The sequence below is a fragment of the Globicephala melas genome, chromosome 9 (assembly GCF_963455315.2).
Source record: "Globicephala melas chromosome 9, mGloMel1.2, whole genome shotgun sequence".
In the NCBI taxonomy this organism is placed as follows: domain Eukaryota; kingdom Metazoa; phylum Chordata; class Mammalia; order Artiodactyla; family Delphinidae; genus Globicephala; species Globicephala melas.
The window spans coordinates 54,748,155-54,775,955 of record NC_083322.1 but is presented as its reverse complement, the minus strand read 5'-3'; the positions used below and the strand labels follow the sequence as shown (position 1 = coordinate 54,775,955).

The following is a 27,801-nucleotide window of genomic DNA, read 5'->3' as shown; positions in this document are numbered from 1 at the left end:
ATATTATTGTAAATTGAATTGTTTTCTTAATTTATTTTTGGATTGTTCACTGCAAGTAAATAAAAATACAATTGCTTTTGTATATTGATCTTGTATTCTACAAACTTGCTGAACTCGTTTATTAGTTCTAATAGTTTTTTTTTAATGGTTTCCTTAGGATTTTCTATATACAACATTGTGTCATCTGCAAATAGAGATAGTTTAACTTCCTGCTTTTTAATCTGGATAGGCTTTATTCCATTTTCTTGCCTAATTTCCCTGGCTAGAATTTCCAGTACAGTGTTGAATAGAAGTGGTTACAGCAGACATTCCCATTTTGTTCTGGATCTAAGCTGTTCTTTAAACATTTTGATGAAGTCGCAGCTCTCTGTGCTTTCAGGTGATTCAACTGCACTTTCATGAAATACTCATTTAAGTCAGATGCAACAATACTCTAGATAAAGGATCTTTACCCTTATAGTTGGCATTGACATCCAAAATCCTCAGAACCAATGGTTGAACACAGCACCATTAAGAGATCAAGACTCAGGCTCTATTCACAAGAAGCTACAATAGACTCTAGACTATCATATCCTGTTCATGAAAGTCTAGATAGTGTCTCTAGAACATTTGAACCAATGAGTATATATTTATTTTCACTGATTTCATCAATTTCCACCAATTTCACCAATAAAACCCCATTAATAACATTCATTATGCTAATTAGCCAAAGATTTGGGGTTGGTTAGAAATAATGATAGCTGAAGCATTCATAGTGGTGACATCTGGAGAGTAGATATTTTTAATATAATGTTATTCAAACATCCTGGAAGGTCAAATTCTCAATTAGGACAACTAACCTAGAGTGTAGCGTAAATTAATGCATGTTATAGCATACTCTGCATACATACAAATTCACACATGTTGTAGCATACTGTTGATGTGGAAATATTTAAAAACAGGTCACAGACACCATGACAATGTCAAATGGCATTTCTTACCTAGTGTGGCTGAAACAGAACTCATGATTCCTTATTAAAGATGCTTGTCCATGGAATTTTTCATCAAATTATGCCATCAACATCACCATCCATACACATGCTTAGGCCAAAAATCTAGGTATTAGCTTTGATATCTTGATTTCTCATCTTTTATAATTTATCCATTAGCAAGTCATTTTGATTCTGCCTCCAGCTCTTTTATACCCTAAAGCCATCTTCTTCTCTTCTCCACTGTCACTACCTTAGTCTAAACCACTATACTTACATTTATTTTAAAGAAATGAAGTGATGCAGCAAGGAGTCTAACGCAGGTTCCTAGTGATCGCTGCTCTTCTTTTCTGGATGTCTTTGAGCTAGCCTCCTAACAGGTGTTCTGGCTTTTTCTCTATTATCCCTTCTTCCCACCCCATCTGATACCACTCTTTAAAAAGCAGCCAGAGAGATCTTTTAAAAATATAAATTAGATTATGTCATTTCCCTTATTGAAGCCATCCAGTGACTTCCAAACACACTTGGAATGAATCCCGGGCTCCTTACTCTGGATAGAAGTCTCCATGGTCTGGCTCCTGATTAATTCTTTGACCTCATTTCAAACAATCTCCACCATATCCACTATGCTTCAGCCACACTAGCCAACTTTTTGGTTCCTGAAAATGACAAACATTCTTGCCTTGGGGCCTCTGCACTGGCTGTCTGGCTATCTCTCTGTCCAGACGGCTCTTCCCCCGATCTTAGCAAGGCTGCCCATTTTTCGTCATTCAGATCTCAGCCCAAACATCAACTTCTCAGAGTAGCCTCCCTGACCATGCATTATAACTTGGATCCACCCTGTCATGCTGTATTACATCTGCCTGTTTTAAGTGTCTTTATTACACATGTTTAGGTACATGTGTCATCTCCTCCTAGCTAAGAGGTAAGCCTCATTGACAGCTGAAATCTTGTTTATGTTGTGCACTTTTGAATCTCTATCATGGAGAACAGTTCTTGATGCCTAGAAGTGCTCAATAAATGTTTGTTGAATGAATGGATAAGTGAAAATTTAGAGTAGAGCCTGATATTTTGATAAAAGAACCATCAAAATTATTCTGCTTGGCTGGAATTTTTGGTATCAAATATTATCTAAATAAATGAGTTATAATCTGGGGGCTCAACACTTCTTTGGGGAAAAAAATTACTTGTATGATATTTGTTGTAATAGAATATAATCAGGATCCACTTTAAAAACATTCTGTGATGGGACTTCCCTGGTGGCGCAGTAGTTAAGAGTCCGCCTGCCAATGCAGGGGACACGGGTTCAAGACCTGGTCTGGGAGGATCCCACATGCCGCGGAGCAACTAGGCCCGTTCACCACAACCACCGAGCCTGTGAGCCACAACTGCTGAGCCCGTGTGCCACAGCTACTAAGACCCACACGCCTTGAGCCTGTGCTCTGCAGCAAGAGAAGCCGCCGCAATGAGAAGCCCGCGCGCTGCAACGAAGAGTGGCCCCCGCTTGCTGCAACTAGAGAAAGCCCAAATGCAGCAGTGAAGACTCAACTCAGCCAAAAATGAAATAATTGATTTTTAAAAATTCCCTTAAAGAATTAAAAAAAATTCTGTGAGTTATTTAATTTGTGCATCACTAAATGATTTATAAGCACTGAGTGGGAGTAAAAAGATGATGATCCTGATCCTGGGGGTTAGTATGAGGAGGCTTCAGAGGGCACAGCTGTATAGATCTAGAAGTTTTTACAGAATTGCTGACATATCTCTCTATTTCTCTCTCTCTCTCTCTCTCTCTCTCTCTCTCTCTCTCTCACACACACACACATACACACACACACACACAAAGAGCAAAGAAGACAGAACCAAAGGCACCCAGGAACCATGGGTGAATTCTACCTGGAACAGGAGGCCTGCAGAAGATTGAGACCACAAAGGCTAAAATCAGCCCCAAAGGCTTATCATGGTAGTTGCTCACACCCCTGGGGGTTTAGAAAGTCCCAGGAAGGAGGAGAGTGAAAGAACTTCGGGAAAATGAAAACTCCTGAAAGGACTGTTTTAAGCTTGTAACTGTAAATAAAATTTCCCAGTGGAATGAGGAAATCCCAGATTCAAATTTCTGCTTTCAATTGGGAATGAGAGCTCTGAATTTAAAATCAAAAAGGTTAAACTGAGTTGAGATAGGGTGACTCACTGTTCCAGTTTGTCCTCGGATGTGGAACTTTCACTGCTAAAACCTGAAAAGTCTTCGGCAAACCAAGATGATTGGTCACTCTAGTTGTAGATATAAGAAAAGCGATGTTTTTGCATGCCCAAGTTCGTGACTATGAAATTCATACCCAGTGACATTAAAAAGGCCAATCCTGAACTCTTCAATCTCAGCGGATTCCCAAGTAAACACGGGAGTGGACACTGATGCAGCCACCTGACTTATCTTTTTTTTTCTAAAAAATGTTGGAGAAGAACCAATTTTGAGGGTTGTCCTCCTTTTTTTTTTTTTTATACTGCAGGTTCTTATTAGTCATCAATTTTATACACATCAATGTATACATGTCAATCCCAATCGCCCAATTCAGCACACTACCATCCTCACCCCACCGCGAATTTCCCCCCTTAGTGTCCATACGTTTGTTCTCTACATCTGTGTCTCAACTTCTGCCCTGCAGACTGGTTCATCTGTACCATTTTTCTAGATTCCACATGTATGTGTTAATATACAATATTTGTTTTTCTCTTTCTGACTTACTTCACTCTGTATGACAGTCTCTAGATCCATCCACGTCTCTGCAAATGAACCAATTTCGTTCCTTTTTATGGCTGAGTAATATTCCATTGTATATGCATACCACATCTTCTTTTACCATTTGTCTGTCGATGGGCATTTAGGTTGCTTCCATGACCTGGCTATTGTAAATAGTGCTGCAATGAACATTGGGGTGCATGTGTCTTTTTGAATTATGGTTTTTTCTGGGTATATGCCCAGTAGTGGGATTGCTGGATCATATGGTAATTCTACTTTTAGTTTTTTAAGGAACGTCCATACTGTTCTCCATAGTGGCTGTATCAATTTACATTCCCACCAACAGTGCAAGAGGGTTCCCTTTTCTCCACACCCTCTCCAGCATTTGTCGTTTGTAGGTTTTCTGATGAGGCCCATTCTAACTGGTGTGAGGTGACACCTCATTGTAGTTTTGACTTGCATTTCTCTAATAATTAGTGATGTTGAGCAGCTTTTCCTGTGCTTCTTGGCCCGCTGTATGTCTTCTTTGGAGAAATGTCTATTTAGGTCTTCTGCCCAATTTTGGATTGCATTGTTTGTTTCTTTAATATTGAGCTGTTTATATTTTTTGGAGGTTAATCCTTTGTGCGTTGATTTATTTGCAAATATTTTCTCGCATTCTGAGGGTTGTATTTTCGTCTTGTTTATGGTTTTCTTTGCTGTGCAAAAGCTTTGAAGTTTCATTAGTCTCATTTGTTTATTTTTGTTTTTATTTCCATTACTCTAGGAGGTGGATCAAAAAAGATCTTGCTGTGATTTATGTCAAAGAGTGTTCTTCCTATGTTTTCCTCTAAGAGTTTTATGGTGTCTGGTCTTACATTTAGGTCTCGAATCCGTTTTGAGTTGATTTTTGTGTATGGTGTTAGGGAGTGTTCTAATTTCATTCTTTTACATGTAACTGTCCAGTTTTCCCAGCACCACTTATTGAAGAGACTGTCTTTTCTCCATTTTATATCTTTGCCTCCTATGTCATAGATTAGTTGACCATATGTGCCTGGGTTTATCTCTGGGCTTTCTATCTTGTTCCATTGATCTATGTTTCTGTTTTTGTGCCAGTACTATACTGTCTTGATTACTGTAGCTTTGTAGTGTAGTCTGAAGTCAGGGAGTCTGATTCCTCCAGCTCCTTTTTTTTCCCTCAAGACTGCTTTGGCTATTCGGGGTCTTTTGTGTCTCCATACAAATTTTAAGATGATTTGTTCTAGTTCTGTAAAAAATGCCATTGGTAATTTGCTAGGGATTGCATTGAATCTATAGATTGCTTTTGGTAGTATAGTCATTTTCACAGTATTGTTTCTTCCAATCCAAGAACATGGTATATATCTCCATCTGTTGGTAGCATCTTTAATTTCTTTCATCAGTTTCTTATAATTTTCTGCATACAGGTCTTTTGTCTCCTTAGGTAGGTTTATTCCTAGATTTTTTATTCTTTTGGTTGCAATGGTAAATGGTAGTGTTTTCATAATTTCTCTTTCAGATTTTTCATCATTAGTGTATAGGAATGCAAAAGATTTCTGTGCATTAATTTTGTATCCTGCAACTTTACCAAATTCATTGATTGGCTCTAGTAGTTTTCTGGTGGCATCTTTAGGATTCTCTATGTATAGTATCATGTCATTTGCAAACAGTGACAGTTTTACTTCTTCTTTTCCAGTTTGTATTCCTTTATTTCTATTTCTTCTCTGATTGCCATGGCTAGGACTTCCAAAACTATGTTGAATAATAGTGCTGAGGGTGGACATCCTTGTCTCGTTCCTGATCTTAGAGGAAATGCTTTCAGTTTTTCACCACTGAGAATGATGTTTGCTGTGGGTTTGTCATATATGGCCTTTATTATGTTGAGGTAGGTTCCCTTTTTGCCCACTTTCTGGAGAGTTTTTATCATAAATGGGTGTTGAATTTTGTCAAAAGCTTCTTCTGCATCTATTGAGATGATCATATGGTTTTTATTCTTCAATTTGTTAATATGGTGTATCACATTGCTTGATTTGCATATATTGAAGAATCCTTGCATCCCAGGGATAAATCCCACTTGATCATGGTGTATGATCCTTTTAATGTGTTGCTGGATTCTGTTTGCTAGTATTTTGTTGAGGATTTTTGCATCTATATTCATCAGTGATATTGGTCTGTAATTTTCTTTTTTTGTAGTATCTGTGTCTGGTTTTGGTATCAGGGTGATGGTGGCCTCATAGAATGAGTTTGGGAGTGTTCCTTTCTCTGCAATTTTTTGGAAGAGTTTGAGAAGAATGGATGTTAGCTTTTCTCTAAATGTTTGAAAGAATTCACCAGTGAAGCCATCTGGTCATGGACTTTTGTTTGTTGGAAGATTTTTAATCACTGTTTCAATTTCATTACTTGTGATTGGTCTGTTCATATTTTCTGTTTCTTCTTGGTTCAGTCTTGGAAGCTTATACCTTTCTAAGAATTTGTCCATTTCTTCCAGGTTGTCCATTTTATTGGCATAGAGTTGCTTGTAGTAGTCTCTTAGGATGCGTTGTATTTCTGCGGTGTCTTTCGTAACTTCTCCTTTTTCATTTCTAATTTTATTGATTTGAGTTCTCTCCCTCTTTTTCTTGATGAGTCTTGCTAATGGTTTATCAATTTTGTTTATCTTCTCAAAGAACCAGCTTTTAGTTTTATTAATCTTTGCTATTCTTTTCTTTGTTTCTAGCTCTGATCTTTATGATTTCTTTCCTTCTGCAAACTTTGGGTGTTTTTTGTTCTTCTTTCTCTAGTTCCTTTAGGTGTAAGGTTAGATTGTGTATTTGAGATTTTTCTTGTTTCTTGAGGTAGGCTAGTATAGCTATAAGCCTCCCTCTTAGAACTGCTTTTGCTGCATTCCATAGGTTTTGGATCGTTGTTTTTTCATTGTCATTTGTCTCCAGGTATTGTTTGATTTCCTCTTTGATTTCTTCAGTGATCTCTTGGTTATTTACTAACGTATTGTTTAGCCTCCATGTGTTTGTGTTTTTTATGTTTTTTCCCTGTAATTCATTTCTAATCTCATAGCGTTGTGGTCAGAAAAGATGCTTGATATGATTTCAATTTTCTTAAATTTACTGAGGCTTGATTTGTGACCCAGGATGTGATCTATCCTGGAGAATATTCCGTGTGCACTTGAGAAGAAAGTGTACTCTGCAGTTTTTGGATGGAATGTCCTATAAATATCAGTTAAATCTATCTGGTCTATTGTGTCATTTAAAGCTTCTGTTTCCTCATTTATTTTCATTTTGGATGATCTGTCCATTGGTGTAAGTGAGGTGTTACAGTCCCTCACTATTATTGTGTTACTGTTGATTTCCTCTTTTATAGCTGTTAGCAGTTGCCTTATGTATTGAGGTGCTCCTGTGTTGGGTGCATTTATATTTATAATTGTTATATCTTCTTCCTGGATTGATCCCTTGATCATTATGTAGTGTCCTTCCTTGTCTCTTGTAACATTCTTTATTTTAAAATCTAATTTATCTGATATGAGTATTGCTACTCCATCTTTCTTTTGATTTCCATTTGCATGGAATATCTTTTTCCATCCCCTCACTTTCAGTCTGTATGTGTCCCTAGGTCTGAACTGGGTCTCTTGTAGACAGCATATATATGGGTCTTGTTTTTTTTTTGGGGGGGGTCTTGTTTTTATATCCATTCAGCAAGCCTGTGTCTTTTGGTTGGAGCATTTAATCCTTTCACATTTAAGGTATTTATCGATATGTATGTTCCTATTCCCATTTTCTTAATTGTTTTGGGTTTGTTTTTGTAGGTCCTTTTCTACTCTTATGTTTCCCACTTAGAGAAGTTCCTTTAGCATTTGTTGTAGAGTTGGTTTGGTGGTGCTGAATTCTCTTATGTTTTGCTTGTCTGTAAAGCTTTTGATTTCTCCATCGAATGTGAATGAGATCCTTGCTGGGTAGAGTAATCTTGGTTGTAGGTTCTTCCCTTTCATCACTTTAAGTATATCATGCCACGCCCTTCTGGCTTGTAGAGTTTCTGCTGAGAAATCAGTTGTTAACCTTATGGGAGTTCCATTGTATGTTATTTGTCATTTTTCCCTTGCTGCTTTCAGTAATTTTTCTTTGTCTTTAATTTTTGCCAATTTGGTTACTATGTGTCTTGGCATGTTTCTCCTTGGGTTTATCCTATATGGGACTCGCTGCGCTTCCTGGACTTGGGTGGCTATTTCCTTTCCCATGTTAGGAAAGTTTTCGACTATAATCTCTTCAAATATTTTCTCGGGTCCTTTCTCTCTCTCTTCTCCTCTGCGAATGTTGGTGCATTTAATGTTGTTCCAGAGGTCTCTTAGGCTGTCTTCATTTCTTTTCATTCTTTTTTCTTTATTCTGTTCTGCAGCAGTGAATTCCACCATTCTGTCTTCCAGGTCATTTCTCTGTTCTTCTGCCTCAGTTGTTCTGCTATTGATTCCTTCTAGTGGAGTTTTCATTTCACTTATTGTATTTTTCATCTCTGTTTGTTTGGTCTTTAATTCTTCTAGGTCTTTATGAAACATTTCTTGCATCTTCTCGATCTTTGCCTCCATTCTTTTTCCGAGGTCCTGGATCATCTTCACTTCATTATTCTGAATTCGTTTTCTGGAAGGTTGCCTATCTCCACTTCATTTAGTTGTTTTTCTGGGGTTTTATCTTGTTCCTTCATCTGGTATATAGCCCTCTGCCTTTTCATCTTGTCTATCTTTCTGTGAATGTGGTTTTTGTTCCACAGTCTGCAGGATTGTAGTTCTTCTTGCTTCTGTTGTCTGCCCTCCGGTCTGTCCTCCACATTAGTGCTCAGGTGGGAAGCGCAGTACTCCTGACTGGCCTGTCGACAGCCACTAACCCCCACCTAACTTATCTTTAAGAAAGGCCTTCTTGCCCCAGCAGCTGAGAGTGATGTTGGTGGACAGCCTCAGCTGTCACAGCCCCTACCTCTCCACCATAGGGTTTGCCTCAGCTGTGAAGACACCTTGACCAAGGTCAGGTCCCTTTCTATGGCTGCCCCATCTAGCTGCCCCCGATCCATGGAGGAGTATAAAGGCTGGCCATCTCAGGACAATGTCCCAGCTCAGGACAATACTGAAGGGCCATTCTAGCTCAAGAGCTTCCCCAGGAAGTAGGCTGCGGCTGTTGTTCAGTCTGTGTTGCAGCCCAACTTCTCCTTCTGCCCAGTCCCGCTTTCCTCCCCTCCTTTCCACAGATGTTAATGCCAAGAGCACTCTCTAATAAATATCCTGCATACTAATCTCTGTCTCAGGAAGTTTGCTTCCTGGAGAGCCCAACCTCAACTGAAACCAGTGCCCTTCTTCTGATTTGCTTTCAGTTTGTTGCCTGAGACCACCTGACAAGGATGTGTAGGTCATGGGGGACTCACTGGTTGGGCTTGAGGAAAACTGGAGAACTTGTTTGCCCTAGGGTCTGTCCAAGGAACTTTCCTGTTTTATTCTGCAAGACTTTCAGGACAAGAAAATGTAACTCATAGTAGGCACATGATAAATTTATTAGATAAGTGAATGACCAGGTCAGGGTCAGCTTCATGGATGTATAACCTGTACAGTTGCACAGAGCCCCATCTTTCTCAGAAGTGCACCACAGTTGATTTAATGCTCTGCTATCAAGGTCTTGAAACTCTTAATAATTTTTTAACAGGAGACCCCCCATTTTCATTTTGCACTGGGCCCTACAAATTAGGTAGCTGGTCCTGGACCTGGGTCCCCCAAGAACTAGCTTATCCTCATTTCTGCTAGGATTCTCTCTCACTATAAGGGAGTGGCAGGAAAGCAGAGAGCAAACCAGCAGTCTTATTAGAAGAGCTCTCAGGGTGGGCCTAGAACCACATTCCCAAATCTCATTCCTTGCAATCATGGCTCTTCAAGTTGTTTACACATGCTTGGAGGGTAAAGTGATCAATGATCACATAAACTCAGGAAACAGCAACCTAAAACCCCATCTGGAGATTTACAATGTTCATCAACACAGTAGAGGTTCTGGGAAGTCTCCCCAGTAAATAAGATACCTACTTAAGTTTTTTTAGTGCTTGAATAAACAACTGCATTTGTTCAGGGGAAGATTTTTTTCCTGAACCACCTCTTAACATTCTGGAACAATTTTCCTTTCACAATTATTTGGAAAGTGCTACCCCAGAAACTTGGGCTGAATTGGCCACACCTCCATTGTCCTGAATGTAAGGATCTAATAGCCTAGCACAGACTTCTTCCCTGCACCTCTTTTGGAAGTGATGATCAGGAAGTCATTAGTTTGCTGTGGTATTTAGGAACTATAAGGGAGCTTGTACCACATACTTCAGATGTAGATAAGAAAAGAGATGTCCTAAAAGGTTAAATCGTTGTAGATACCTATGATAGTTAAAATTAAGTGCCAACTTGCCTAGGCTATCGTACCCAGTGGTTTGGTCAAATACCAGTCTAGATGTTGCTGTGAAGGTATTTTTTAGATGAGATTAACATTTAAATCTGTAGACTTTGAGTAAAGTAGATCACCCTCCATAATGTGTATGGGCCACATCCAGTCAGTTGAAAGCCTGAAGAGTAAGAACTGAGTTTTCCTGAAGAAGGAATTGTCCTCACGGTTGCAGCATGGAAACCCTGCCTGAATTTCCAGCCTGCTGTTCTGTAGAATTTGCACTCAAGACTGCAACCTCAACTCTTGCCAAAATTTCCAGCCTGCTGGCCTGCCGTACAAATTTTACACTTGACGGCCCTGATGATCACGAGACAATTCCTTACAAATCCCCCCCTCTCTCTCTCTCTCTCTCCTCTGTCTCCTCCCACCCCTTGTTGGTTCTGTTTCTCTGGAGAACCCTAACTAATACAATACCAATTCTGGGTATGTAGTATAAGATAGCCAGGCTATGTATTCCCTTTACCCCTCCAGATTCACTCTCCACTTTCCTCCACCCTGTCTGTGACCATTCATGTGCATCAGTTGACTTCCTTGTCCTGTAGTTTCCAGTTGGGTTGGGTCAATGATGAGAGGTAGTGGCAGGAGGACAGAGTGCAGGAGGAGAGTGAAGTTAGGGTGTCTATTCTCTTGGCTTCCTCCCTGCCAGGCTACAGGTTAGCAGTGGTTGCGTTCCTTTACTGTCAATCTGTGGCCTCTCCAACAGCTCTAGCTCCAGCAATAGCTCCAGCCTCAGCTCTCACTGAGTTCCTGTCCACTCTCTCCTCTGGGTCTTTAGGTCTAGGTTGGTTAAGGCCATTGCTAGCACTTTCCCACCCCCCAGTCATGTGCCCCATCATCCCTTGTACTTTTCCCTTAATCCTGCCCATGGCTCTGTATACCATCCTCACTTTCCCTGTTTGAGTGTGCCATTTGTTTCCTGCCAGGACACCGGGTAATTCAAAACCCTTTTAATTCTTTTTACACATGAGGAAACTGAGGCCTAAGAGGCTTGGTAACTTCTCCAGGGCTGGAATTTAAGCCAAGGTGTCTGACTCCAGTGGTAATCCTCACAGCCTGTACACATCAATTCAATTACTGTTCACATTAATTACTCTCTGAATCACAGTTTCCCCATTTGCAAAACGAGGTCAGTAACAATAACTCCTTATAGGGTTCTAGCTAACACTCAATAAATATTAGCTATTGTTATTATTTGCAACAAAAAAGGACCTTGATGAGGATAGAAGTTCCCAATTTACAGGGTCTTGGTAAGGATGAATTGGCTAGCAGGTGTGTTGCACCAGCACAGGGCCTGGCACACACTAGCTACTTAATACATGCCATTAAACATTAGTCACATCTATTGTTCTTTTCCTATGCCACACTCTTTAGGAACATGATCTTGAATTCTATGTGAGCAAAATTTGAGTTGCGAGGCACTTTACATATATTGTCTCATGTAAATGTCATAACGAACTAAGAGGTGAGTTATTCCAGTTTTACCAATGTGGAAGCTGAGGTCCAAGGAGTTAAATAACTTACCTAAGCTCACTACTACATCTGGTAGTGAAAGATCAAGGATTCCAACCCAGACATATCTGACTCCACATTTATTTGAGCCAAGGAAAACTTGTTAATAGAGCTAGTATTCAGCTGGTAAGCACTGGTGTGATAGGTCCCACTTTAAATATTGAATATTTCCCCATTGGGTGGTAAATGGCTGCTGCCTCAAGTCTCTTGAGTAGGACCTGCCCACCCATTCCCCCTCCGTCCCCACGACTCCTAGCTGCAAAGACAGGGCCTGCTCTGATGGGTCTGTGTCCACCCCTTATCAGTTTTTAATGTTCAGAATATCGCTCCTAGAAACAAATCCAGTAAATGAAACTCGATAATCATACACAAACCTTTTAGAAATCCAAGAAGGAGGATGACCTGAGTGTTTTTTTAGAGCATTGCAGAAAATTCTGATCATTTCTGTACCTCTGTCCTGTGGCTGATTTCCTTGGAGGGATAAGCCCCAGAGGGAGCTTTAGGGTGAATGTATGGAAGGGTGGCTTGTCTGTCCCCATTGTCAAGAAAGCCCAGTTCTGTTTCTGGGCCGTCCCTGTTTCAGCCTTGATTGCACCTCTGTCCTGAACCCCAAGTCCCTGTGGTCCTTTTAGAATAACCCAGAGAGAAAATAGGTGTGCACACAGTGTGAGGCAGAGAGGGGAGGAGCCAGCTTTTTCCCCAGGCTTCTGCGTTTGAAGTCAGTCATGCTGGGCTTCCATGTTTTACCTTAAAGAGGGAGACTGGCAGCTTGCTAAGAGCCTGAAGGCTGCTCCTAACCTCTGTGTTGCTGAGCTAGTAGCTGGCAGCCCTTCATCGTCACCTATACAGTTGCCCCATTTCCCTGGGTGCCGTCCATGTCTGAAGAAGGCTGGGTTTGGGGGCTTTTCCTTGTTTAATGGCTGAGGGGGAGTTTGGAGATTTGTAGGAGAAAGTCTGCAGAATAGATAGTGAGTTAAGAAACTCAAAGTCAGGGTTCATGAGTTAGAGGGCTGGGGCTAGTGGAAGGAGGAGGAAGCTAAGGGAGTGTCAGTCATTGGGGGATTTGATGCCGAGGACAGTTTTCCTCTGTTTCCTTTCAGACCTTTCTGCAGTGTGTCAGGCTCTGCCCCTGCTGTGAGGATCTGCCAAGGCCAGCCCTTGCCCTTTATAAATCTCCTTTCTCTTTCTTTCTTTCAAAATGGACTTGCCCTGGATTAATAAAGATATTCTGGAGAGCTTCCTATCTCTGCCTGGCATTATGCTTTGATATTACTACTCCAAACTTTAATCTAAAGTAGAGAGGAATTGAAAAAAAATCACAAAGAAAAAGCAAACCTCCATAATCAAAAGAGATAGGGTTAGGGGCAAAAGAAAGGACCAGATGACACCTGGGTGAAATGGTGGCATTTAATCAGGCATTAGGCAGGAAGTGGGTGAGGCAATACCAGAATAACAAGAACCAACTTGAACCCTCTAATGGAACCTTTGTCAGGGTTTTCAAATACTCCAGTGCCCTTTAAAACCATTTTCCCTTCTGCCCTTATGTTTTTGTCCAGGCCTATAGGGGAAAGTGAAATAATCGAAAGCGAAATGCTGGCTCTATTGACTTTTCTTTCAAAGGGAAAACACTGCGCAAGTTTCATAGGAAACCCTCTTGCTGAGTGAATGGCCCTTGAGAACAGGACTGGCTACGTGATTTGCAGGGCCCAGCGCGAAATGGAAATGTGAGGCCTCTTGTTCAAAGTGTTAAAAAATTTTAAGGTGACAGGTGAACATGAAACCAAATGTGGGACCTTTCTGAGCTCAGAGGCCCTGTGTGACTACAGAGGTCATACTCCCAGAAGCTGGTCCTGCTTAGGAGTCTCTGAAGGTTTACATTATTCTCATTTTCTGACTTAATAATACTGTTTCCTCCATTTTCAAAGCATCAGGGTTGTGATGATTGTCTCTCTGTGTGTGTGTGTGTGTGTGTGTGTACTTCAATGCTATTTTTAGGCACTTAAGTTTATTTTCAAAATGGCTCTTTAAAACCTCAAACATTTCTAACTGGCAGTTGAGAATGTCTTAGATCTCAATCTGAGTAGGAAACACTGCTGCCTAGGGACCTACATGTTAGAGGGGTCAGCTCTCTTGTTCAGCTCAACTCAAATCTGAGGGGCCAAAGAGACATGCCTTCCCAGACAAGTGCCCAGGTGGCTAAGCCCCCAGAATTCCTTGTCCAGATGGCCCTGACCTGCTCCCAGGAATGGGCAGGCATCTTCCTCAGGTACTTCTTCCCAAGGGTGAACCTTACTACTAGTATTAGCACCCCCTGGCCTAAGATTTGGCCAAGTGACAGCTGTTTAGGGGTAAGGAAAGGGGGTAGTATTGGCAGAACTTGGACATGTGGGCTGGTTTGCGATGTTCTTGCCGTTTTTTGAGGCCCCTTGCTGTGCCAGAGGGAGTTGGAGGGAGGAAGGGCTAGGGATAGGTGTTTCCCTCCACACTGCTACATTCTACACAAGAATTCCAAGCACTCTGAGGTTTCTAAATTATAACTTGGCTTTTTAGGCCATTATCGAAGGTATATTTGTCACGATAGCATCAAACATATTTAACAGTTTGCTAGCTTAATTTATAACTTATAAACATCTAGACTTACAGTTTGTGGGCTTCCATTTGTGTTCTTGCCATGGGTTCTGCAAACATTAGGGGCAGATGTGAATGGCAGGCAGCAGCGAAAGTGTATATCTCCGTAATGAAATTGAACACTAGCTTCCTCATAAACAGTTTTATAATTCAGTTACTCTAACTTTGCATATGTGTGTGATATTTATTTATACATTTTGACAAACACAGTTTCTGTTTTGATTAGTGGAATACAGCAGCTTTTTAGGATGTAATTATTAATTATACATTTACCACATCCAGTTTCAAGTACATTTCTCCTCCAAATGCTTCTTAATTTAGTAAGAATATTGTTTTTATCACAACACTGGACTCTGCTAAAATTTGTTATCTCTGTACCACAGAAGAAATAATTTTATCTTTAATGTTGATCTTTTTATGTGAGCCTATGATAGCATTCATGATAATGTCAGATATTTCTTATTGACAAAATGAATATTCAAAAGATGTATTTTGATTTCATGAATTTAATAAAGAAAAACAAATCATTATTGGAACTAACTGATTTTCTCTCTGATGTATCTAGGGCACTGGAATAAAACTGGCCTCGTTCAACTGTTCGTGCAATTCTTCCAGCAATGGAGTTATCACTTCACTTTTCATGTGTCCAAAAGGAAACTTGGAACTGAAGTGGGCGAATTTAATGAAGAAGAACAAACATTTGAGGTAAGTGAAAAGTCATGCTTCAGTGAGAGATTTGTAAACACGTTTTCTGCAGGCGCACATGTTTGGATATAGTCTTAAAGTAACTTCTAACTTTTGGAATAGATGCTCATACTTCTTCCAAAGATTCGTGTCTTCTGGTTTTCATGTGGTCAGTGGTATCACTTAGCCCTCATGACAGATGGTAAACTGTGTTGATAAACATTCTTTGTAACATCCATATTCATCATCAACTTTCTTGTGAAATTGAATTTAGAGCTTAATTTTTTGCTAAACATGTGCTTTTGGCTTTTTGAGTTCTTGGCTGCTGAAAGAGTTTATTGCAAAATAAAACAGCATTACTAAATAATAGCTACTGCTATATGTATATAAATCATACGGTGAATCACAAACCTGTGTAGTGATCGTTTTCAGGCTGCTCTCTATAAGCTCTATGATAAGATGGCCCAGCCTCTAGTTCCCATTTATGTTTCCCACCTAACCAACGAAGGCTCACATTTCTACTGACCCTACCAACTGATGGCTCAGTGGCTATATGCATTTGGAAGGGTGTGGGTGTGGCATAGGCCACAGCACAACTGACTGGCCCAACTATGGCTTGTAGGGGCAGGGATATTCAGTCCTTCTCAACTGCCACCTAAACTGCAAGAAATTAGCTTCCTGAGCTCTCTCTTGCCTGAGGGCACTGCATTTACCAGCAGGTAATGTGTGTGCTGTCTTTGAAAGGAAGGAACTTGTTAAACTGAGTCTGGAAAAAATAGGGAAAAGAGAGATGGGTTATTGCTAGACATCTTTTAGACTTAATCATATGTTAAAGTAAAAAATCTGTTTATTGTGCATACATCTCCCACAGTACTAGCCAAGACCATGTCAGAAGCTGAACTACAAAGTAGAAGTCTACCAATGCAGCTATTAATAATTCTTTATTAAAAAATTAAAAATCTGAGGGAAATGTTAGGGCAGTTGGGACCCTTGGACAACAGGTGTAAACTGGGATTGTCCCACTTACAGGAAAATAAAGAAGCTTCATTTTTCTTTGCCCCTTTGGGAATGGTGTTTGTAATTTTGCTACCTGGTATACTAGTGTGTCTGAGTTTTCTAGAGGTGTGGTTTCCTAGGTTTGAGTTCACTTAACTAATGGCAATCCATGAGCCCAGGATGCCAGCTTGATACCTGTGGCTGTGTGACCATCAGTCTATTTCTTTTGTCATTGAAAGTAATTCAAAAGCTGCCTGATTGGCTAGGCTGTCTTGGTCATTTAGTTATAAGGATAGAGCTGAGCAAGCCAGGGGACAAAAAGACCTAGCACATGCTATGTAGTTAATAAATATTTCAATAAAGGAGTCATTGTTGGAGGTGTTATTGAAAGCCACCAACTTCCTCGGGTCTGTTTTCCTTGTAACAGTAGTGATCTCAGAGGAGCTTCCATGGCTGTGTGTTTATAACTCATATAAACATATAGATATTTAATGGAAATCTAAATAAAAAATCAAAAAGTAATGTCAGTAGCTTCTTAAAAGTCATCATAAAATGACCTTACATCATTCAAAATGTCAATAAACAACTGCCCCATTAGAGCACCAGAATCACAAGATCTTGCAAGGAGGTTTACTGCAAGAAAAGAGAGACCATTTGTTTCAGAATCACTGGGTGAAGACCTGCCTATCACATTTTACTGTTCCTGGAATGCCTACTACAGCTTTTGCCTCTGCTTGACATGTCAAGCTATCTAGCTAAGTGCTGATATTCGATATTTTTTGATGTCCTAATCAGATGCTCATTCAATAGAAGACACTGCTGAATTTTGCAGACTTGCAGAAATGGAAATTCTAGTTGTTAATGCTGTTCTTACCTTGCTGCTTTGGTTCCAGGCTTTAAATTGAGTTTTTTCTGGACTTTTAATTAAGTAGATGAACAGGAACATAATGGGACAGTGGTTAACATTAGGATCAGTCTGAGGTTCTCTCAGCACTAACCACATCCTGCTTCAATTCTTTTTAATTTTTATTTTTCAGCACTGAGGAGTGTGGACATTACCATATACATTTAGTCTCTCCCAAGAATGTCATAGAGGGACCAGATGTATTTTCTCAAAGGACATAGATACCTATATTAGACACGAGGAGAATTTTCTAGTTAGTCCCTAAGAGGTAGGGTGGCACTGTGTGTTCTGGAATTTTGTTGCTTAAATTCTGACAAAATAAAATAACTTGTATTGCTATGAAAATAACACTGGGTGAAAAAAAAAAATCACGTTAGCATAGGCTTTATCAAAGAGTGTTATATGGAACGTGAGTCACGTGAGCTGCTCCAAGAAAAGAGGGCTCTGTGGCCAAGACCCACCTCACCTTGCTCTTGGAGGTTCCCAACATACGTTAACATAATAAAGAATTTGATTGATACTGCAATGAAGAAACCATTCTTGGAGCTTTCTGAAGCTTTCTAGAGTTTATCATGAAGCCTCGTTCTGTGTTGCTTCCTGTAGAAACACTGTAGTGGTGTCATATTTTTTCTTTAAGTCTGTTTTCTTGCATTCATTGGGCTAATGACTAACTTTCTACAGTCCCAAGACATTATTTCCTATTTATTTTATCTAAGCTAAATCTAGATGTATTTTCTTTCAGTTCTTCTCTGCCAATAGACGATGATAACCCCTCCAAATGCTCTTAGTGTTATGTGATCTTATAAAATCAGTGATTCTCTTTTCAGAGCTCATGAGTTTCTGTTATCCAGTGTCATTTCTTACCTTTCTTTGCTTCTTGATTTTCGAAGCTTTGTTATCTTCTATTCCATAGTAGAACCATTGAAATTTAGCTCAGTTTGAAATTTGGTCAGTTTCTGTTTCTCTCATTCCCATTTCTCTTATCCCCAAATGTCACTTTGCTCTCAGATTTGATCAGTACAGTAAACACTGATCTGTTTTACTTGGGTCTGTCATTCTGATAAAATGAAAACATCCCAGACTATGGATGTAATATTTTGACAGACTAATATTGACCTTATTCACATTTTCCCCCCCGAATAGTAGATTTACTACACTTTTTTTTCCTGCAGTGCGAGTCTGAATACCTACTGAAAGTGTAGAATCCAGGCCAGCAGTCTCAGTGGGGTATCTTTCTGCCCTGTTATAGGAGTGAAAATCCGGATTCATTCAATTTATTCGAGAAAATGTGTGTGCCTTTGACATGCTAGGCATTAGGGTACAGTGACAGGGAGAATAGTACAGGCAGGCCCCTGCTTTCAGGAAACATAGATGCGAGTGTTGTCAGTGACTTCTGTTATAGTGTGTAATATAATTTTTTTTTTTTTTAAAAAAAGCTGTCTTGATCCAGTTCTGAGGACCTGTCTGGAGGCCGGTGGTTCCTCTTTTTGAGCAGCTGATTAAGTCCACATCCCCAGTGACTTCTCTTTCGAACTCTTCCACTCCTGGCGTCTGTGTGCCAGCCTTAACTGCCCCAGGGCCAGGTACCAGACAACTAAAAACAGCCCCTAAATCCTGGAGCCTGTGAAATTATTCAAATCAGCCAATTCACAGGGAGCCTGCTAAACCTAGTTAACCTCAGCTTGCTTGTCACACATCAGCTGCCCCTGCCCCAGGGTGTAACCCTCAGTGTGGCTCTGCCTGGACGCCTTCTCTACTTTGGCAAATAACAAAAAGTTCTGCTTTTCATCTATCCAGATGTCAGTGGGTCGTGTCCTGCCACCAAAGAACTTTTAAATCTAGTAAAACACGGCTGCAAGCAAAATTTTGGTTTTTCTTTTTTATTGTTATGAAAATTTCAAAGGACTTAAAATAGTACTAATTGGTGGCGAAAAAGAGGTGGGATAAGGATTTTAAGAGAAGGGAGGAATTAAAAAAAATTAACTTAAGTAACTTAGTTCCCTCAACAAGGACTTTAGCAGCTTAATACACCCCATATATTCATCTGTTTATTGTGTGCTTATTGAGCAGTTGCTGTGGCCCTGGTAATATAATGCTCTAGGAGGTGTGCAAGAACAGAAAACGTGTACCCTTTTCTTGAGAAACCTACAGATTAATTAAGACATGGCATGCACCTAAAATGATTAGAGAGACAAAGTCAAGTATGTAGTACTATAACTAAACCACCCCTAAGTCCAAAAAATGACAAAAAATACTAAAGAACCAGAGAAATAAATTTGCTTGCAATTTTCAATGATAGCTAACTTTAAAATAATTTTAACTTTCCTAATAAGTTGGCTGCAGAAATGTTTGCGTTACTGCTCTTTTCCTCCATTCATTTTTCCCTGCTCTGAAACCCTTTCCCTGAGGGTCATAGGGCCTGGCAATCTCTAACCCTGCTTTGCAAACCTCGGATGGTTCAGAGTCACGTGGATTTTGAACTGAAGCTGGTAACGAAGTTCTCTCAAGGGATGGATTTTGGAGGACTGTGTTGGCAGTTCAGATCAGATGAAGCTATTTCTTTTAAAGCTGGGGTGTGTTTCAAAAAGGAAAATGGTTTCAGCCCAAATCCATTTGCAACACCAACCTTCCTCATTGGGGAATTGAATGCTTAGCTAGTTTATTTTTGATAGGCAGGCTTCTGTGTGTTTTAAATGATGGCTGACTGGCCTAGAAGCTGAGTTTCTCCAGAAGGCATTTGGCGGTGTTCCATGATCTTCAGTGGAACTCACACTTTTTTCCTGGAGGAGAAGGAGGAAACTGTAGTTGATTAAGGCTCTGCTGTTTCTCTAGACTCACTCCACTGACTTTCAACAATTCTTCCCACCAATACTTTCTTATTGAACATCTACCCTGTGTAAAGGAGAGTATGGTCTCAGCAAGGGATGCCAAGCACTCCAACAGAGAGCTGGGGCATGGACTCTATACAAGGCAGAATGTGGGCCTGGCCATAAAAGAGATATAAAGTGTTGTGTGCATGGAGTGAAAGAGTCACTTCAAACTGGGTGAATCAGGGAGAGCTCTACAGAGAGCATGACACTTGGAGATCAGGTTTGATCTGGCAACTAGAGAAGGAATCAGCAAACTGAAGCCTATGGGCCAAATCTGTCCTCTCCTCCTGTTTTTATAAATAAAGGTGTATTGGAACTCAGTCATGTTCCCTTATTGATGTATCATCTGTGACTGCTTTCATGCAACAACAGCTGAGCTGAGTAATTGGGACAGAGATTGTATAGCCCTTAAAGCCTAAGAAATTTACTGTCTACCTTCTTACAGAAAAAGTTTGTGACCCCTGGTTTAAAGTCAGTTGCTTGAGGGACTTGATATATGGCCTTGATATTTGGATTTGACATAGGCCAAAATATATGATTTCATTTGACAGACATACTGGAAACAGAATGTTTCTGAGCCTTGGGAGTGTTTGTGTGTTTACGATGGCACTGAACTTCAGGACAGGGAGTGTGGTAGATGAGCTGCAGAAGAGAGGTGCTACAGGTTGGAAAAAAAATTCAGAAGTTCACGTTGTCACCTAAGTGAAAAATAATGAATGTGGATTAAGAGGATATCTGTGATGAAAGGGAGAGGGCTCAGAAAACCATTGTGAATAAAGCTCTAGAAGGGTGAACTAAAGGAAAGACAGAATTGAGGATGACTCCAGGGTCTTGAGCCTGGATGAATGGGGATGTCAATGATTCCTTCTCTGAAAACATATTGACCTGAACAGGACAAATTTTCCCTTCTTCCACCCTACTCCGATTAGGAGGAGGGATAAACCTGGAGTGGCCCCATCACTCCAGGGCAGCTGGTGTTGGGAGGAGAGGTAGTCAGAAGCTATTGTTACAGAGGAAACAAGACTCAAAGCCTTGCTTGTGGAAGAATATCTGGTCCTAGATAGGAAGTCAGCCTATGTCGTCTCTGAGAAAAAAACCACTCCATGAGTTGGAGGAGTATCCTTATATCTTAGGTCATCTTGCAGTATTGCCAGATAAAATATAAATTGCCTGGTTAAATTTAAATTTCAGATCAACGAGGAAAAATTTTCTTTGTATAAGTATGTCCCAAATATTACCCAGGACATATTTGTACTAAAAATGATTAGTTCTTGATCTGAAATTCAAATTTAACTAGGCATCAATTTCAGATCAACAATGAATAACTTCGTAATATATGTCCCAAGTATGGGATACATTTATACTAAAAAATTTTCTGTTGGTTGTCTAAAATTCTAATTTAATTGGGCTTTTTTTCCCCTAACTCTGACAACCCTACCTGTAAAGTAAATAGCCAAAGTTTTCACTTTGCGGGAGACTGAAAAAGAATTGGGGCACCAGTATTTGCTTTCCTTCAGAGGAGTAGAGTTGACTCCTTCAGCCGTTCTGGAGCCCACAGTGAGCAGAGGATAGCTCAGTGAACGTCAGGCCAGGGTGCTGGGCGCTAATTAAGAGGGCAGATAGAGGATGGACCAAGGGGTGTGGTCGCGTGAAGTTTCCAGTGGTGGTGGTTTGGACATCCAACTGGGGGACTGGAATAAGGGGTTGGAGTACAGAGGGTCTGGATTAGAGAGAGGGAGCGAATTCAACACAGGGACAGATTCCTTAGAGGAGCCTCTTTTCAAAGACGCAGTTTTGGAAGGAATTTTTTTGGGGTAGAACAAAGCAACAGCTCTGCTAGATAAAGGTCCCAGCTTCTCACACTTGCTCCAATGTGGAGATCCGCCTACTTCATACCTCTGAATCTTTGATACATTGGTTCAGTGACAGGATGGCCATATTCATCCCAGTTATCTTATAGAGCTATGTGATCATTAATTTTATGCATCAACCTTACTAGGCTGTGGTATCCATTGGTTTGGTCAAGCACCAGTCTATATGTTGCTGTGAAGGTATTTTTTAGATGAGGTTAACATTTAAATCTATAGACTTTGAGTAAAGAAGATCACCCTCCATAATGTGGGTAAACCTCGTCCAATCAGCTGAAGTCCTTAGGAGAAAAGGCTGAGGTGACCAGAAGAGGAAGGAATTCTGTCTCCAGACTGCCTTCTAACTCAAGACTGTAATGTTGTCCCCTGCTGGAATTTCCAGCCTGACAGCCTGCCCCGAAGATTTTGGACGTGCTAGCCCCACAATTGGCGTTAGCCAATTCCTTAAAATAAAATAAATCTCTTTTTCTGTGTCTCTCTTTGTCATGTATGTGTGTGTGTGTGTGTGTGTGTGTGTGTACACACACACACACACACACACATTCTATTGGTTCTGTTTCTCTGGAGAACCCTAATACAGGCAGGCAGGTGATCCTGAGTAGCACTGACCCCCATCCACGTCCTCAGATTCCCTCTGGGAGTTGAATCTTGTGGAGCCACCGCTGGTTTCTCCCAGATTCCTCTCCTCAACCCCAAGCCTGAGCAAGAGTAAGACCAAATTCCCTGGTTGCCCACACAGGTCGTCAAGATGTGTTCTTTCAATCAGGGGAAGGCAGGATCTGCCATACCTGGGTTACACATCTCAAAGCCATCATGCATGGGAGTAGGGTTATTCCCCATAGCTGGATGGGTGCAGCCTTGGCCTTGGAATTTGGGGAGTGAGAATTGCCCTCTGACCTCAGGCATACCTGCAATACAGCAGCTGCAGAGTGTGCTGTTAAAATAGTGTGTGTCTAGAAAGACTGCTTCTCCGTATTTTTTTCCCTTCTTTATCCAGTCTCCTCACTGGAGAGATGATACAAACAAAGACATGCAGGTTTATATTAAAAATCTTTGGTGGATGGCATATCTGTCTGCTCTCCTCCCAGCTCCCTAGCAACAGCTATGTCATTCTTTTATAAATCTTTTCATGGAAATTCTAGCTTTTCTATGTGAGTTTCTCTCTGTTTTTTTGTCTCTCAGTGTCTTTCCCTCTGCCTGTGTCTATTTCTCCTTCTCTCCTTTCCTCCCCTGCTTCTCGCTGTCTCTGTCTCTCTGCATGTTTCTTTCTCTCTGGTGTGATTTCCCACATTAGCCACTGTCCATTTCTTTGATTCCTTCTTGGCAACAAGAGTTACGGCACCATTATGCAGCAAGCAGTCCTGCTTCCCTGCTACCTTAAAATAATAATGTTTCATGGTGACAAATGGATATAGATAACAATGAAAGTAAAATGCTTAGCAGGCAGGGGTGCGACCGGGTCAGATTTCTCTGCCTGGCAAAAACAGAGGGTATCCTGAAAATCCCTAAAGAAAGGAATATATATGTGGGGATAGCTGGTGATGTTTGCCAGGTGGACACTGCTGCTGTTTTATTTTTAATTTAGCTCCTGTAAATTGTGAGAGTAAGTTCTCAAAGGCAGAATAATAGTTATTCTTAATTTACTAAGGTTTTGTCATTGTCCTAAGAAACTTAAAGAATATTAACAGATTTTAAAATCTGGTTTTACGTTTGCTATTGTTCTTTGATTTAAAAAAAAAATCAAAGCAAAAAATAAGACAATTTGAATTAATGAAGGCATATAATCCTTTTTGTACCCCAGTAGCTGAAGTTTCTACATCGTGTCAGAAAAGGTCCAATTAAATTCAAAGAAAAAAGAAAAGAGAATGACTTTTTCTAGACCTCCTTTCCCTCTCTACCACTAAGAGGAGACAAAAATCCTAATACCCAAGAAATCTTCAACCAAAAGCTGTTTGCATGCACGTGTGTGTGTGTGTGTGTGTGTGTGTGTTTTGCACACCGCATGTGTGCCTTCCCCTGGGTACAGATGGCTACTCCAGCAGCAGCGCATGTCTGATGTGTATGATGTGTATGTCTGAAAGTTGGCTTGGTTGTGTGCATGGAAAGAAGAAAACAAGAGAGGGAGGTAAAAACCACACAAGCCTAAATCAAAAGCAACTGTCGTACTATGAGGAAAGCAGGCAGACCTTGCTTTGTGCACATGCCACTCTTTCTTTGCCGCCCAGACTAATCTTTGAAATGAAATAAAGAAGCATGGCAAACTAACTGAAACATAGGTAGAAATAATAGATTTGGGTTTCAGAAAGAAAAAAAAAATAACCTGGCATAGCTTGAAAGGCACTCATTTCATAACAACACATGTGCAAAGAATTACAGTAATTGCAGTGCACACATCGGTAACAGACAGAGTGAACAATGAATATTAAAAACACATTCCTAGAGCTGGCCCTGTGGCTTGGCAGGAGCGCACATCGTGGAGACCTACGCAGGAGTCAAAGGAAGGCTCTTGGCTTCCAGAGCTGTCAGGGCTTGGCAGGAACTGAGGAGGAAAGAGGAGGGAGGAAGGTGGCAGTGATTGTCCCCGTCACTGACTCCTGTCTCCCACTGACAGAGCCCTAGGGTGGCTTCAGGAGAGTTGCCTAGAGGAAGTCTGCCTTCAGCCTTTTGGGGCTCTGCTTCAGAGCTGAATTTGAGCCAGGCTGAGAGGGAGGAGGGTTGGAGATAGAAAAACAAACACCAGAGAACAGACAGAAGGTAATGCTGGGAACACCCAGACAGTGTCCCGGTCCTCTCTCTCAAGGCTCGCCTCCAGCAGGATCCAGCAGGATGGACTTCACTGCTGTGGAGACGCAAACTGGAAACGTGTTTTTCTTCTGTGGACTAAATACATTGATTTGCCTTTTTCCCTACAGTATTTGCTATGCGGTGACATTAAAGTCTGTAGGGGGGTGAATTCTCCTGGTGGTGTGTTCCAGAGCCTTCAAAGGCACATTAACCAAACATCCAAGGTACACAATGATCTTTTCACTGTGAATCCTTTCCCTCATCAGCAAAGACAAAAGCCCTTCTCTTAAGCACAGCTTTGGTTTCGAATGTTCAGATTTTGCCTCTTGCCGTTGGATCCTTGCAACATTGGCAATGAGACAGGCCAGGGGGTGAGAATCTCTAACCAGAGAGTTTGGTTCACACACTGGGAGCCAAGACCCGAGGATTCTTAACCTGTGGGCCATGAATATCCAAGGGGTTGATGAAGTAGAAATCAGGGAGATCCATACACTTGGATGGGAAAAAAATGACCTCTTTATTTTTGCTGATCTCTGAGAGTTAGTTAGCATACCTTTACATTACAAATGTAGGAAACAAACCATGATAGTACTAGTAATACGGATGACTTTGTCAACAGTAAAACTCACGGGTATTTTCATGTCATTTCACTGTTGTTTCAGATATCTCTAATTATTATTTATGCTCATCACTACTAGGAATTTTGGTAATTATTAGACCTGTCAGAAGATCTTGTTATTTTATGCACTAGTGAAGAAGCACATAGTATAATAAAATAATCTGGTAATTGTATTTTAGTATATTGGTTTCCCTTGACATGTTATATACTATATTTTATTCTTTTTAGAAAGATTATTCTGAGAAGCATCCACAGGCCACTTGGCCTCGCTGTGGAGGGCTCCACGGCACACACAACATTTACCTGAAGAAGGATCCAGTCTCTAAAGCAGTCATGAGGAGCTGGGTGATTCCCAGCTTCACACAGTGATTCCTCAGTGGGCCGGCCTTAGGCATGTCTCTATACACGAGGGAGAGAAGGGAAAGGCAAACATATGTTTCCAGACCCAACACTGAGGACTTAACAAAGGAACTTCTTACTTGTCCACCCTTTAGATATTCTCAACAAACCTTAGCATTTGCAAGACAAAAATTCGCATTTTCTCTTCAGTGATTTGTGGCAGAGCTCCAAAATGATTTCATTAAAAAGAAAATAAAATAAACCCCTCAAACAACTTCTCCAGTTTCTCCAGATGTTGGCCAAGAGTATTTGCCATAGAATCACAGTTGATAGGGTAGAGAAAGGCTGGCAAGGAACTAACTGTATTTGCCAGTTTCCAAACCAAGGGCGGAAGTAACAGCTATTAGAGTGCTAGTAAGAGAATCAGATGATACAAGACAACAGAGGGATGACATCTTTTAAATTAAGGAGTCAGCTAAGGGAGCTGACACCCATACATGTCACAGAGACAAATTAGAAAGTCCTTGCATTTCTACTTGTCCTCGTGGTAAAGGAGAGGAGTAGTTCAGAGTTGGAAGCAACGGTTTATTTGATTTATCAAAACCTGAAATCCTGCTGAACTCTGGTACCAGTGCAGAATCTAGCATTTGAAGGGATGCTGGGAGTAACAGGCTTATTCACAATCCTCAAAAATATGAACCTCAGCATCTGACTTACAAGGGACAAAAATACTGTCCTAAAAGAAAATATGTAGAATATTAGCAATCTTCATAGACACTTTTTTTAACTTGGACAGAAATAATATTTTACTAGAGTTCTTGATACAGTCATTTAAGAAAGTCAGGAAGTATAGAGAGAAAGATATATAGATGATAAATAGATAATTTGGTAAGATCTAGATCTATTATGTATCAGACACTACATTTATTTTTAAAATACATTTATCTATCTCATTTAATCTTTCAGCATTTCCATAAGATTTTATTAGCCCAAGTTTTTCACATGGGGGCAAGCTTAGAGGATGAAATAACTTGATTGAGGTCACAGAGCTAATCAATAAGATTTAAACACAGGTTTGTCTGACCCCAGAGCCACCATTCCATTATTTCAAGTGGCTTCAATTATTTTAAAAATTGCTGTGATTGAATCCTTAAAACACAAGAAGTTGTTATAGAGCTGAAGGATCAAATTTCAAGTTAGAAACGTAAATGGCAATGTGATAACACGTTATATATTGATAAAAGAAACTTTACGATATCCAACAAAATTGTTTCTCATATGCAGAAAGTCAAATGGGCTTGTCCACCTATTTTAATCATTAACATTAATATATAATCATTTTATATAAGTAAGTATAAAAGCACGTACCTGGAATTTAAGAGCTCATTAAATATGTAGTAGTTGTCTGTATGTACCTGTTTTCAAAATGTGAAACTGTCATCTCTAATTTTTTTTTTTTTTTTGGCTGTACGTGGGCCTCTCACTGCTGTGGCCTCTCCCGCCGCGGAGCACAGGCTCCGGACGCGCGGGCTCAGCAGCCACGGCTCACGGGCCCAGCCGCTCCGCGGCACACGGGGTCCTCCCGGACCGGGGCACGAACCCGTGTCCCCTGCATCGGCAGGCGGACTCTCAACCACTGCGCCACCAGGGAAGCCCTGTCATCTCTAACTATTATAAAATTTGGTGCATGAGACCAAATTTCATTGTGTTCAAAGTGTACTTCTGTGCCAATTGCCACCCCTTACCTATTGTATCTGCAGAGTACCCAGGGTTAGAGCTAAGGCCTTGATGACAGCTATCAATAATTAAGTATAAAGTAACAATAGGAAATATCAAGCTCATGCCAAGATATCCATCATGGAATTGCTGCTCTTCAGGATCCATATGCCTCCTCCCATTTTAAGTAAAGCCATGATGAGAGAATGAACATATTTTAGTCCTCCTTAAAGTAATCCTTCTTCATCAAATCACAGCAAGGTATTGTAATCTACATGCTACAGACATTAGATGCCACTTTGGAATTATCTCCAAGGCCTAGTCCAGCCCTAGCTTTCTCTGATTCTAGGAACTGAACAACTGCTAAGATAGAAAAGCCTCCAAGGGGGTCTTTACAAGGTCTTGTAGACGTCAGAACTTAAAGGGTCCTTGACTTGAGTTCCATTTTGTGAGACTACCCCTGAGATATTTCATGCTGCAGGAGTTATTCAGTCATTATGAATAACTGGGGCAAGTTATAGGATTTCAAAGACTAAGTAAATAACCTACGATCAGAAAATTCAATTTGTTTGTGAGGTGGAGAAAGGCATCCTGCCATTAAGCAGTCAGATGGAAAACATGCAAACCACAGTCTGTGGAAGAGAAAAGAACATTAAAAGCCCTTGCCCAGAGGCATAGGCAAGTGCAGGAAATATACTCAGCAAAGTTAATGTGTCTATTGTAAATCTGGGAAGCG

At 40.6% G+C, this 27,801-nt stretch overlaps 1 protein-coding gene across 5 annotated transcripts in view; it reads left to right on the top strand.

Annotated features, from left to right (window-relative positions):
• MTERF1 (mitochondrial transcription termination factor 1) overlaps positions 1-27,801 on the top strand; it is a 606,108-nt gene that overhangs the window by 240,349 nt on the left and 337,958 nt on the right. For all 5 annotated transcript variants that reach the window (XR_009565070.1, XR_009565067.1, XR_009565069.1 and 2 more), the window contains one exon: positions 14,851-14,990. The gene's annotated coding sequence lies outside the window, so the exon portion shown is untranslated. The remainder of the gene's footprint in view (positions 1-14,850; positions 14,991-27,801) is intronic.